The sequence below is a fragment of the Podarcis filfolensis genome (genome assembly GCF_964270895.1).
Source record: "Podarcis filfolensis genome assembly, chromosome: 1".
NCBI lineage: Eukaryota > Metazoa > Chordata > Lepidosauria > Squamata > Lacertidae > Podarcis > Podarcis filfolensis.
Window position 1 is genome coordinate 120045570 of NC_139604.1, and position 15054 is coordinate 120060623.

A 15054-nucleotide genomic window follows, 5' to 3' on the forward strand; every position below is an offset into this window, starting at 1 on the left:
GGGATTCAACATAGTGCTAAGGAGATTGCTGCATCAGTGCAAGCATTCCGGCTTGCCAGATGGAGTTATGTGCCCTCTCCTCTTCCCATGTGCTGTTCTGGGGGTTCTCCTGACATCCCTCTGATTCAAATCCCTGGGGTGTGTGTGTGTGGGGGGGGAGTTCCATAGGAATACATAGGGTAAGGAGAAGGGGAAGAAAGCTCTGTTGCCCTAGCAAAAGTCCTTCTGTGAGCTTCCACTAGCAGAACACATTAGTTGAATCCGGCATATAGATATTTTGAGAATGTCAGAACAATGCAACGTATCAGGTTTTAGATATTTGGTTTGGACCCAGGTGAACTGGTATGGATCCTGAGATTGCTTGTGGGGAGTTCTCACCAGATGCTCCCACTGGAAGAAAGGGGGAAAGGAAATTCCATTTATAGTACGTCGAAATCTGACATAACAGTTGGGGAGACCTGATTGAGAGACTGTCCTCCTCTGACTGCCCTTGTGGCTTCCTCCCCCCCAAAAAACACGTTTGAAAAAGTTGGTGGACATTACAGGACAGTGGAGAGGAGGCACTGGACTCCCAGAGGGAAGGGGGAACCACATCATTGTACATGGGTGCTTTAGTTGAGATTCCTACAGGCCGGGGGGTTAAACTAGTTGACCCTTGTGATCCCGACCAACTCTACAATTCTGATTCTACGATTTTCTCCTTTTCTTCCAGCCTCTGCTGGTTCAAAGACTCTTCTATAAACAAAGTGCTGCTTATGACCAATGAAGCCCTTTTTGGCTCAGGCCCAGGATACCTGAAAGATTGTACCTCCCTGTACAAACCTGCATGGATGCAAAGGTCCTTCACCGACCATCGTCTCTCAGACCCTTCAGCATGAGAAGCACAGCTGGTGGCAACACGAGAGAGAGAGATCCTGTGTTGCTCTTAACTAGCTTTTGTTTTTATTGCTTTGTATTCCATAGTGATGCTTTAAGCTGCCTTGCATCCCAGCTTGGGAGAAGTAAATAAATAAATACTCTTCTAGTGAAAGAGCAGCTTCTGCATCCAAGTGCCTAACACCCACAAACTGAAGTGACATGTTTGCAGCCTTTGGTTAGTATACCAAAACTGGTGCTTTGCAAGCATCTGAATCACGTTCTAGAATTTTGCCACACATTGATAAAATTGCGAGTGAAACTAAGGGGTGAAGGGTATAAAGGCAAGGATTAGTGATTTAGATTGCAAAAAAACTGACCTGATAAACAAGGCTTTGAGTCTTAATGAGAGGTGATGTATACCGGTGAAAAGCTTAAAGAGAGAGAGAGAGAGAGAGAGAGAGAGAGAGAAATGTAACCCTACACATTAGGGCTGGAGGGGGCGCTTTTTCAACAAGACGGCCACATTCCCTCATGGACAACCTTGAGCCAGTGTGGTATAGTGGTTAAGAGTGGTAGACTTGTAATCTGGTGAACCGGGTTCGCTTCCCTGCTCCTCCACATGCAGCTGCTGGGTGACCTTGGGCTAGTCACACTTCTCTGGAGTCTCTCAGCCTCACTCACCTCACAGTGTGTTTGCTGTGGGGGAGGAAGGGAAAGGAGAATGTTAGCCACTTTGAGACTCCTTAGGGTAGTGATAAAGCAGGATATCAAATCCAAACTCCTCCTCTTCTTCTTCCTCCTCCTCCTCCTCCTCCTCCTCTTCTTCTGTGGGGCACATGACCATGTGGCAAAAGTGGTCTGGTGAGGCACACACCACTCCTCCACCCAGTTTCAGTCCCTAGCATCTCCAGGTAGGAATGGGACAGATTCCTGCCTGGGATCTTGGAGAGCTGCTGACAGTGAGTATAGATACAACTGAGATAGATGGACCAACAGTGTGACCTGGTATAAGGCAGCTTCCTATGCGTCCTTCTTGTGCTTAGTGTTCCTATTGGGTAATCCAGTTGTGCAGAAATCCAAGCCAATGTAAACATGTCTTCCCATCAATGCTTCGGTATTTGACATTGCAGACATCTGCCCAGCAAAACATTCTTTTGATCTCCCTCAGGCTTCAACTGAAGGAAGACAAAGCTATTTAGAGAGAGCCCCTCTCTGCTCCGAGATGTTTTGGGCTGGGTTTTATTTCTGGAGGCGCAAACCCCAATTTGAGGAAGGGCTGACATTGTGGAGGGGCCTTGAATTGGGATGCTGTGTTCACATTGGGTGATGGAGGGCCCTGTTGTGAGGCCTTGGGAATCTCTATTTGCTCACCATGATCACAGAAGGAACGATAGCTCACTTGGTTAGAGTGTGGTGCTGATAATGCCAAGGTTGCTGGTTTGATCCCCGTATCGGCCAACTGCATATTCCTGCATTGCAGGTCTCTCAGGGTCCCTTCCATCTCTGAAATTCTATTATTCTATGTGTGACCATGACTGTACACCAGCTCTGCAAGCAATGGTTGGTGGCATCACAAGGTTTTTCAGTTGTGGGTTCAGAGAAAGGGCATAGTACTCTTTCTCTGAGTCTTCTGCCAGCTCTCTGCCCATTGTCCCAGTGACATAAGAGACTCCAGATTATGGCTGTAAGCCTTGAGAGCAATAAATATAGCTCCTCTCATGGTTGAGAGTGAAGCTGTGAGTGGTTTCTCCTTTGTGGCTAATGAAAAAGACTCTCAACTCAACATAAGGTCATGAGGTGAACTAGCTTAGTATGTACTTAGGAGCTGAAAGCAAAGGAACTCAGCCAATCCGGCATTCATACCTGTGAATGAGGCCAATGTGAGTTGCATCAAAGCCAGGCTGAACTTTCACCAGCCCCATCGGAGTTTCATAAGCAAGCAGATCTAAATGGACAGATAATGTATTTTTTAAAGAAAGAGAGAGAGGGAGAGAACTGTCCACACTCCCATCTCCCAAATTAGCTCATTCTAAAGACCTGTGTTGAGTTGCTACTTAACACTGGACAAAAAAACTGGCAATTATTTGCAGAGACTCCTAGAAGTCCACTCATGCTGCAATCCTAGGCACACTTATCTAAGAGAAGGTATGGGCAATTCTGCCTGTTTTGCAGGGCTGGTGCATCCAACCCACCCAGTTGCCGCTGCCCCGCCCTTCCACTTCTGCCCCACTGCCTGCCCTGCTGCCACAACTGGTGATGAAACAACGGCACCAATTTCTCCACTAAACACTCTTGTGAAATTTCACCAGAGATTGGCACTGAAGCAGCTTTAGACGTTGGAAACATTTAAGCTATAAGGCCTCCTGACTTTGGATAAACAGCCTGGAGATGTTGCACGAACTTTTTGACTCTATCTCAAGTGGATCAGCACCAGTCAGAGATGGACAGCACTGCATCATTCACCCAGCTGCTGTCAAGGAAATGTATTAACCCTGTCCATCTTGCTCTCTAACCAAGAGGTCTGGAAACACCACACAATTTTAAAGGCATCCATAGCACGTCAAAGTGCAAGTAGATAAATAGGTACCGCTCTAGCGGGAAGGTAAACGGCGTTTCTGTGCGTTGCTCTGGTTCGCCAGAAGTGGCTTAGTCATGCTGACCACGTGACCCGGAAGCTGTACGCCGGCTCCCTCGGCCAATAAAGTGAGATGAGCGCCACAACCCCAGAGTCAGCCACGACTGGACCTAATGGTCAGGGGTCCCTTTACCTTTACCTTAGCAGGGGCCTTATGGGGCAGGGAACTTAACCTGTGTACTGTATTTGTCTGCAGGCTTTAGGCTTATATCAGATTTTGGATGGCTTCCAAAATCACCACTGCAGTTCTCAATGGTCAGTAATGATGGACGTTATAGCTTAATTAAACAACATCCATAGCTTCCCACCTTGGCCGTAATGTAACTAAGACTCCGAATGCAAGACGTGCCAGTGCAAAGAGGAGTAGGCTTCACAGGCTGAGCTCACCACGTCTGGAATAACAGGCTCAAGTCACCGCTGGGTTGTAGTTGGAATAATAGTTTGCATTTTATTAGTGCATGATCTGACTGATTCCCAAGTCTGAGGTCTGACTTTCTGAGAGCTGAATTCTATCAATATGTATGCGCCCCCAAACCTACATAAAGGAAATTATAATATATGTATCCCATCTGCCTAGGTTCACTGCCTCTTGAGTTAGCCATTAGAAATCACGGGCTGCTGCTTGGTGAACAGATTGTCTACTGATGTGGTTGAGAACCTGTGGTCCTCCAGATGTTATCCCAATTCCCATCAGCTTCCCAGAATGTCCAGTGGTATGAAATGATAGGAGCTGTGAAATATACTTGGAGTCGAGAGTGGATTTCATGCTCTTTATTCAGCTCATAGTGGTGAGGAGGAATGGAAGTTGCCCCAGAATGTCTGCTTTATATACATTATTTACACAATGTGCCCCACGTGATTAGCTAATTCTGGGATTCACCTGTAGGCCAATCAGGCTGCGAATTCACTTCCACCTGGAGCTGGATTGGGTGGCTCCTGTGGACCAATCAGACTGCTGCATTCTGAATCCTATTGTTCTAGGACCAGACTGCCTCATTCTGAATCCTATTGTTCTAGGACCAATCAGACTGCTGCATTTTGGATCCTATTCAACTCAGTACATAACAAGCTGTCATCCAGCAACATCTGGAGAGCTACCAAGTCTGAACCCCTCACATACTGACTCTGCCAATATGCACTAAGGAGAGTGGCCATTAGTATCATGCACCGAAGCTCTGTTGACTGACCTTGGTTGCTACAGTACCTCCGAAGAGAAGTAAAACATGAGGGAATGTTGTCCGTTTCCACTGCGGTGAGCAGACTGTTCTTTTCCCAAGGCTGTTCAACCACTTGAGCCATTGCTGCAAAACACAAATGGAGAGGTTATTTCTGACTCCAGCTAATTATCAACCATTTGGGAAATATAATTCCCAACTTGGGGGGTGGGCAAGTACCCACCCCAAAATAGAAGGACACAAAGGAAAAGCTTTATGAAAGGCCTTCCTTCAATGGTCTGGAACTTTCCTGTAATAGAATCTTAACATTCTGTGGCCCCACTAGAAAAACAAAGGATCTGTGGATTAGCTTTCTAAAGCATTAGAAACTAGAGGGGATTCTTGGCAGAAAACCTTCACATGCTTGTCTTTATTCAACAGGTAAGTAGTATTTGACCTCCTGCAACCTTGCTATTTCTGTCAAAAGGGCATTCTATTCCTAGCCACCTAAAATTAAACATTTTAATAAAAGCAAATCCCTTAAAACTTCTTTCCAGATCTAAAAAAACCTTCCAAACATTTATTTGTTAGGTGAGGGCAGTGGAGAAAAGGATGCTGATTTAACTGTGTGAGCTCTTTGCATAATAGGAAATCTTTTAATCTCTTTGAATTTCCCATTATATTTATAACCCATGATTTCCTTAACTCTTTTACAGATAATATTGTTGTCTCTTCTGCTCTTAAGCCAGGAATGAAGTCCTCACAATATTCTTTTGCCCCTTACCCTTGTCACCCAGGGAATGTCAAAATGGATGCTTACAGCAGAGATGTTTGTGGGATGTAGGTTTTTAGACCTTGCATTCTATTGACACCAAAGGGACACATTTGGGCTGAAGAGGAAAGATGTGAAATGCAAGCACAATTGTGTATCGTAAACAATACGCGTTATGTTCTATAATCATGGCTGTTTCTTCTATGGCAGCCTACTCAGCAAACTCTCTTCCCCACCCCTGCTCTAGGCTACTTAACCTGACCAACTTGCCTCCACTGGAAAGGCCAACCTGCTGTGCCCTCTTGCTTGCTTGCCAGACTTCCTGCTATCTTTTTTTTTAAATGATATTTTATTCAAATTTCAAAAAAAGATTACAAAGATAGTAAGAAAATAAAGAAAAGGAAGCAAATAATACAAAATACAGAGTAGAAAAAAAGAAAAAAGAAAAAACAGTAAAAAATAAGTCCATCTTTCAATGTCTTGCCTTTCATTCACTTGTTTCCCTGACCTCCTCACACCTCCCTTTTTTGTATTCCATTTCGAGTAGTTAATTCAGCAAATCCTTTCCCTCTTTGTTTTTATCTTAGTTCTTTATCTTAACATATCATAACCTTATATTTTCATCTATTAACAAATCATTTTTACATACTCCTTTTTAACATTGTTGCTAAAACCGCTTCATTTCATTCCAGCATCATTTTAACATTCATTAATTTTGCAGTGTTTCTGTAAATAGTTCTTAAATTTCTTCCAATCTTCTTCCACTGACTCTTCTCCCTGGTCTCGGATTCTGCCAGTCATTTCCGCCGATTCCATATAGTCCATCACTTTCATCTGCCATTCTTCCAGAGTGGGTAAATCTTGTGTCTTCCAATACTTTGCAATAAGTATTCTTGCTGCTGTTGTAGCGCACATAAAAAGAGTTCTATCCTTCTTTAACACCAATTGGCTGACCATGCCCAGGAGAAAGGCCTCTGGTTTCTTCAAGAAGGTATATTTAAATACCTTTTTCATTTCATTATAGATCATCTCCCAGAAAGCCTTAATCCTTGGGCACGTCCACCAAAGGTGAAAGAATGTACCTTCATTGTCTTTACATTTCCAACATTTGTTATCGGGCAAATGATAGATTTTTGCAAGCTTGACTGGTGTCATGTACCACCTGTATATCATTTTCATAATATTCTCTCTTAAGGCATTACATGCCGTGAATTTCATACCTGTGGTCCACAACTGTTCCCAGTCAGCAAACATAATGTTATGTCCAACATCTTGTGCCCATTTAATCATAGCAGATTTAACCGTTTCATCCTGAGTGTTCCATTTCAACAGAAAGTTATACATTCTTGAAAGTATCTTAGTTTTGGGATCTAGCAGTTCTGTTTCCAATTTTGACCAACTTTGGTTTCACTCTCAGTTTCTTCTCACCCTCTTTTATTTTTTCCAAAATTTTGTCTTTTTTCTCATTTTGAGTTCTCTTCTTTATTGCATTCTGTTGAATTAGAAACCCCCTCATAACTGCTTTGCTTGCGTCCCAGATTACTCTTTTTTCAATGGTAGTGTTCATATTTATCTCAAAATAGTCTCTCAAGGTTTTTTGGGCCTTCTTAGTAACCTCTTCATCTCTAAACAGGGTGTCATTCATCCTCCATCTGAAGGAACCAGTTGGTGTTAGTTTCATCTCCATTTTCACAGCATTATGGTCGGAGCAAGTTTTAGGGCAAATTTCCACTTTTCGAGTCTTAGGAGCCAGTCCTCTAGTTATCCAGATTTGGTCAATTCTTGTCCATGTCATTTTGGCTTCAGAGAAGAAAGTTCCCTCTCTACCCAAGGGATTCTTTGTTCTCCAAATGTCAATTAAGTCCATATTGTCAGTCATCTCAAAAAAGGTTTTTGGTAGTCTGCCATCCTTAGTAACTACCTGTCTCTGTGCCTTGTCCATATTTGTGGATACCACTCCATTCATATCTCCCATCATGATAATGTTATAATCCATATAGTCCAGCAATGTCTCATGCAACTTTTTAAAAAATTCCGATTTCCCCGCATTTGGTGCATAAACTCCTACTATCAGAAATTTCTCTCCTTGTGCTCGAATTTCAATTGCCACAAATCTTCCTTGGTCATCTTTAAACATAAATTTCGGTGATAGGCTCTCTTTTGCATAGATCACTACACCTCTTTTTTTTACCTTGTCCGATGAAATAAACTCTTGACCCAATCTTTTATTGATCAATACTTTCCTATGCAGCCTTATCACATGTGTTTCCTGTAGACAAATCAAGTCCAATTGTTCCTTTTTCAATAAATGAAATACTTTTTTCCTCTTCTCCGGGGAGTTAAAACCATTAATGTTCCAGCTTAATAGTTGCAGAGCCATGGCGTGGTTACTTTGCTTTTCCTCCAACTGCACCCAGCAATTGTTCTTGTTCTGTCGGTGGTATCACTTTCTCTAAGTTGTCCAATCCAAATGATAGTGATGATATGTCTAATATTCCTGGTTTTAGTGCTCTTAGCTCTTCTTCAGATTCTTTCTGCAAATCTTCTCCGTGATCTTTTAAAAACCTTTCTTTATCTTCCACTGATCTTATTTTTAACTTTCTTCCTTTGAAAGTAAAAGATAGGCCTTGAGGGAATTCCCACCTGAAAACAATTCTATTACTTCTCAACAGGGTCACCAGGTCTCCGTAGTTAGACCTAAGATCCAGAAGGTATTTCGGAATGTCTTTGAATATCTCCACTCTTGATTGATGTATTTCCAAGGTCTTCTGAAAATGCAGACTCAATATTTTGTCTCTCTCCTCTTTTGTTCGGAGGGTAATCAAACAGTCTCTCACGCTGTTCTTTCTCCCCCCTCTTCCGAGCCTGAAAGCACTTACTATCTTGATATCTTGCTTCTCTGAATCTAAGTTCCAGAAGTCTGCAAATTCATGCATAAGAAAGTCACTTAGGTTATCTTTCTCAAGTTCAGGTACCGCCCTGATCCTTAAATTTGTCTGTCTTTCCTTCAGTTCAATCACTGAACATTGAACATTGACCTGTGGTCCTCAAGTTGCCTACATATCGGTGGTATCTTTTCCTCTATGGCCAGTGCTTTTTCCTTTGCTTCTTCAGCTGTCTTTCGGGTCAAAGTAGATTCCTGCAGCAATTTCTCAATAGATTCTGTGTTAGAATTCACCTTCTGTCCCAAATTATTGATGCTTGTAGTATTCTGATCAGTTATAGTTGATGCTTCAGCTACTTGTTTACTCAATTTTTCCAGAGATTCATTAATTTTGCCTAATGCCACAGCTAAAACATCTTCAGATGCCATTCCTTTTGGATCAACTTGAACAGGTGCTGCCCCTGATGCTGCAGAAGGGCCAGATGCTGATGCTCTTCGCTGCTGCCGAATTTTCCCAGATCTTGTTGTTTTTTCCTGAGGCAAGTTTGCCATAACACTTTATCTGAAGCTCAAGGTCAGTCCCACGGCCGGAGTTTGTTTTGCTGTGGAAAATTCCCCTGGCCAATTTGGAGTGGAAAATTCCCTGGCCAGTTGTAACAATTGCAAAGTTCCTCTAGGGGGACACAGTAACAGTCAATTCTTGTTGCATTAAAGTAACTTTTCCAAATCCCCCATTTAACAAAGTAAACAACCGTTTCAATTTCAATTTCAGTTACTTTACAGTTCCTTGAAGTCCGGAGAAGCCAGTCAGAATCAAAAGTATCTCTCTTGCAGAGTTAACTGTCAAAAGGTTACAATGTCCATAAACAGCGCGATTCACAGTACGGCAATCTTATTAGCACTTGACAGTCCGTTCCCAGACATTAAGCGGTGGTCTTTGTTTCTTTTTCCTCTCTTTTTGCAGGCAAAAATACTTCTCCCTCTTCCCTCCCCTCTCCTGCAATTCAGGGAGGGAGATCTTTTGTCTTGATGTTAGGATTTAAGTCCTTTTAAAGCAATTTTCCAGGTCTTAGTTTAAATAGTCTTTGCTTTGATCTGTTTGCAAGAAACGGAAGGCGGACATCCTGTTTACACCTTCCCGTTTTCGGTACCAGATTAGTGCTTTTTCTTCTCTTATTTTCAAATCTTTAAATTCAACCTACTCACGGTAGTTGTTTTGTTGGCCGAATTGTCACAGGAAAAAAGTCAGCGCTCTCCGACAACAGCTGTGCAGCTTCACTCCACGGAAGAAGCAATTGACTCTCAGCACCGCGCCGCTCACCCCGTTTCGCTCCGGAGCCCGTAACCGGGTTCCTTTGCAAATTGGGGGGGCGCTGAAGGTGCCCGCCGAGTCCCACGGTCACAGGCTTCACCCGCCTGTGGTTTTTTGAAGGGTCCCCGCTTCGCCACAGCGGCAAGACCCGATTTCTGTAGAGCTATCTCCCTCCGAGTTAGAGGGAATCCGCCATTGCCGATGGCGCCGACTCCGGAAGTCCTCCAGACTTCCTGCTATCTACCTTTCTTTGTCCCAATATTTCTTCCAGATCATGTTTGCCTGCAGACATAGGGGTACATGGGTGAACACAAGGAACATGCAGCTTGTGGTGGGACAAGCTTAGAAATGCCCTGCATCTGTATGCAAGGTTTTGTAAAAAGAAAATATTTTATGGAGTCCTATCGATAAGAGCACAAAAAGACTGCTTCCGAAATATTGGAAAATTTTGGAACAAGAGGGAGATAGATTAAAACTACAGAGTTTTGAAAAACTAAAAAATAGAGTGCGAGACTGGCTCCATTATTACCAAATAATGGAGGCATACAATTTGACAAAAAAAATGGCTTCCAGGTGGAGAAATCAAAATTGGAAACAGAACTGTTAGATCCCAAAATTAAGAATTTGTCAAGAATGTATAACTTGCTGTTGAAATGGAACACTCAGGATAAAACGGTGAAATCAGCTATGATTAAATGGGCACAATATGTTGGACATAGTATTATGATGGCTGACTGGGAACAGTTATGGACCACAGATATGAAGTTCACGGCATGTAATGCCTTAAGAGAGAATATAATGAAAATGATTTACAGGTGGTACATGACACCAGTCAAGCTTGCAAAAATCTATCATTTGCCCGATAACAAATGTTGGAAATGTAAAGACAATGAAGGTACATTCTTTCACCTTTGGTGGACATGCCCAAGGATTAAGACTTTCTGGGAGATGATCTATAATGAAATGAAAAAGGTATTTAAATATACCTTTCTGAAGAAACCAGAGGCCTTTCTCCTGGGCATGGTCAGCCAATTGGTGCCAAAGAAGGATAGAACTTTCTTTATGTATGCTACAACAGCAGCAAGAATACTTATTGCAAAGTACTGGAAGACACAAGATTTACCCACCCGGGAAGAATGGCAGATGAAGGTGATGGACTACATGGAACTGGCGGAAATGACTGGCAGAATCCAAGACCAGGGAGAAGAGTCGGTGGAAGAAGATTGGAAGAAATTTAAAGTTTATTTACAGAAACATTGTAAAATTAAGGAATGATAGAAGGATGTTGGAATGAAAATATGTGGCTTTAGCAGAAATGTTATAAAGGATTAAGTAAAAATAGATTGTTAATTGGTGAAAAGAGGGAAAGTAAAGTTACATTATATTAAGATAAATTATAGGACAAAAACTGGGAAAGATGGAAAGGGTTTGCTGAAATAGCTAACTGAACTAGAATACAAAAAAGGGAGGTGTGAGGAGGTCAAGGAAACAAGCAAATGAAAGATAAGTTATGGGAAGGTTCGTTGTGTTTTTTTAATTGTTTCTATTTTTCTGTTTTTTCTTTTTCGTTTTTTTTTCTTTTTTCTTGTGATGTATTGTACTGTTTTTGTTTAATTTGGTGTTTTCTCTTTTTTCTTTTTGTAACCTTTAAAATTTTAATAAATATTAATTTAAAAAAAACAAAACAAAAAGACTGCTGCTGAATCAGGCCAATGAATGGCCAATCAGATGCCTCTGGGAAGCCCAAGCAGGGCATGAATCTATCCTGAATCTACATGTTGGAACACCTGGTTTATGAGAGACATTTCCAGAGTGCTCCACTCCTAGCCCTGTTCTGGCTTACTTGAACTGCTCCCCCGTTTTCAGGGAGAACAAAGATGACCTGCTGGTTGCTCAGGTATGGCTTTGATGGACCCCACTTTCATCTATCTCTCCTCACCACCTCTCAGTCTTGAGTGTCAGAAGAAGATCGTGGAGCGATGGAAGCTAAGTGTAGCTGGTAAACAACACTTCTGGGAAAGTGTGACTTTGCATTCGCCTTAACCGCACACATCCACCCAGATGGAAGAAATGAGTTGGGGACGACAGATCAAGGGCCAGCCATGCTCTCAGACAGGAGAGGCAGCAGAAAACACAAATGGGAGCAGCCAAAGTTTATGGGGTGTGCGGGTGGCTGTGCACATGGATGGAGCAGATGAATTTGGTAGGGAGTGAATGTATGTAGCCTTCTCATATATCTAAGGGACATTTGTCTTTGTACTTGTATTTGGATGTGTGTGTTTGTAGCAGGGATGGGGGGGGGGAGAAAGGAGATTCAGTTACCATTTAAAGGCAAACGTACCTGATTCATACTTTCTGAAACTGGGGCATGGCACCCCTTTGAAATTTGTATGCATTTGAATTCTGCAGCGCAGCCCTCCAGCCAGGCAGTGTACACAAAGGAACATGCACTGGGATAACGCATGTGTTAGTGAAAATAACATACAAATATGCATTCTTTTGGGGGGGGTTTGCCTTGCAATAATGTATCTGTTGGGGGAAATTGCACATGAATATGTGCACGGTAGGAGAAGAAACTACAAAAAATGTGAGCAAATTTACACCAGACCTTTTTCTTGTAAAAAAAATGAATGAATTCCAAACTGATGTAAACAGGTAGGGAGAGACCTGTCCTTAAGATAGGGAAAAGGAGAAATGGAGAAAAAACTGAAATTGACAGATTTGCCTTTCATATACAGATTGGTTTGTTGGTTGGTTTGTTATGTTGATTGGTTGGTTGGTTGGTTGGTTTGCTTGCTTATCACAGACTCTTCCAGAGAGCAGTCATCCTGATTTGCTTGTGTAGTGCTTTAAAAGAGAATTAGACAAATTAATGGAGGATAAGACTGTCAGGGACATTTGTCTTTGTACTTGCATTTGGATGTGTGCGGGAGGCAGTGGAAGACAGAAGTGCCTGGCATGCTCTGGTCCATGGGGTTTAAAGCAGTATCATAGCGCTTTATTGGTTTTCCCAATAGTGATATATGGAAGGGAGAACTGGACCATAAAGAAGGCTGATCGCCGAAGAATTGATGCTTTTGAATTATGGTGCTGGAGGAGACTCTTGAGAGTCCCATGGACTGCAAGAAGATCAAACCTATCCATTCTGAAGGAAATCAGCCCTGAGTGCTCACTGGAAGGACAGATCCTGAAGCTGAGGCTCCAATACTTTGGCCACCTCATGAGAAGAGAAGACTCCCTGGAAAAGACCCTGATGTTGGGAAAGATGGAGGGCACAAGGAGAAGGGGATGACAGAGGATGAGATGGTTGGACAGTGTTCTCGAAGCTACCAGCATGAGTTTGACCAAACTGCGGGAGGCAGTGGAAGACAGAAGTGCCTGGCATGCTCTGGTCCATGGGGTCACGAAGAGTCAGACACGACTAAACGACTAAACAACAACAACAAGACTGTCAGACATTACCAACCCCAATGAGTATGTTCTACCTCCACTGCTGAAGGTAGGATGCTTCTGAATACTGAAGAGGCATCTGGTTGGCCATTATGAGAACAGAAGTCTGGACTAGATGGACCAGAGGGCTGATCCAACAGGCTCTTTTGTGTTCTCAGTTGCTCAAGGTGACACATACATGGTCCTTCACACACACACACCCGTGTTTCCTCCTTGCCACCACCCTGTTTAGGAAAGTACTAATTCCATAAGTTCACCTTTAAATGAGAACTGGTTCAATTTTCTCATCCAACCGCTTGATCACGAACAAGGAATTCCTGACTTTTAGCTTCTCCAAGCCTTGCAATATTACATTTAACTTCAGCAAACATTGGTGAGGTTTGAAACAAAACAGGGGCAGAAGATCTCTTAGGAAACACCCACTTTTGGTGTTCGCTGGGTGATAAAAACACCCTGATCTGCTAAGCAGGATTAACTAGCTTTCAAATGACCTCTTCCTGGTTGTTCTTCGTGGGAGATCCCCACCCTGGTGCAATGTAATCAAGCTTCTCCAGATTAATCCTGCCTAGTGGGAATGTTAAAAAAAAAATGGAGAGAACACATAATCCATGGGCAAGGAGAGGGGGAATGATAAGTGCCCACATTGTGTTAAAAGGTCCTGTTGGAATCATCAAGAACATCACTGAAATAGACTTTGCATGAGCACAGAAAAGGGAAAGGGGAATCACAGTATCAACAGGTAGCATCTGGAAACAGAATACTAGCTTGTGTGGTTATTAGCAACTGTAACACTAGAAGACTATTATTCACTATAGATTGCTCTTGGAACAAGCAATATATCTCCCCTTCCCTGCCCCTCCAACAGCATCGTCTCAGCTGGCAGGCAAAAAGCCAAAGCTATCATTTCTTCTGCATTTATTAGCTTTCTGTGGAGTGCAGACAGATATATATTTGCAGGACTGAAACAGAGAGCAGTCCCTAATTCAAAGGCATTTATACTCTATATTCACTGCAGAGTGATTCACAGGCATTTCCCCTTGATGGCTGCAGGTTCATGTGACAATTTGTGTATATTTTGTCTGTTTACTTAATGCAGTTTACATACTTGGCTTCCCTGTACAAAAACGTATTTTATTTTACGAACTCAGGCTTTTACATTGTAAGATCTTTTAGTGATTTGTAAGGAAGTTCTCCTAGCTTGAGAAACCTTTCCTCCTGTCCTGACTGATGGTTGATTTATGCCATTTAGGAAGAGCAGGTGGAAGAGAAGTTCCCTTGTGCAAACAGAAATCCATGTACCAGTAGAAGCACTTCACTGGATACCACCCCAGGTGTCCAAATAGGTATCAAATTGAGTTTGGTGATTATAAGACATGTGTTCAAATGTACAAAGGGTGGTGAGATCTTTCCAAGCAGAATTCAAAGTGTTGGTGCTGACCTTTAAAGCCCTAAACGGCCTTGGCCCAGTATACTTGAAGGAGCATCTCCACCCCCATCATTCTACCCAGACACGGAGATCCAGCACCGAGGGCCTTCTGGTGGTTCCCTCACTGCGAGAAGTGAGGTTACAGGGAACCAGGCAGAGGGCCTTCTCAGTAGTGACGCCCACCCTATGGAACACCTTCCCATCAGATGTCAAGGGAATAAACAACTATCTGACTTTTAGAAGACATCTGAAGGCAGCCCTATTTAGGGAAGTTTTTAATGTTTGATGTTTTAGTGTATTTTTTATATTCTGTTGGCTAGCCACCCAGAGTGGCTGGGGAGGCCCGGTCAGATGGGCCGGGGTATAAGTAATAAATTATTATTATTATTATTATTATTATTATTATTATTATTATTATTATTATGAAACTGAGTAGTGGGTGGTGGAGGAAAGGCCCTGATTTGGCCAGCCCTGGTTGAAAGATCCTGATTTCACCACCTTTGTGGTTTGGGGGAGGCTTTGAACCTAAGCTTTCTTGGCCTACCTTATAAAGGGAAGAGGTG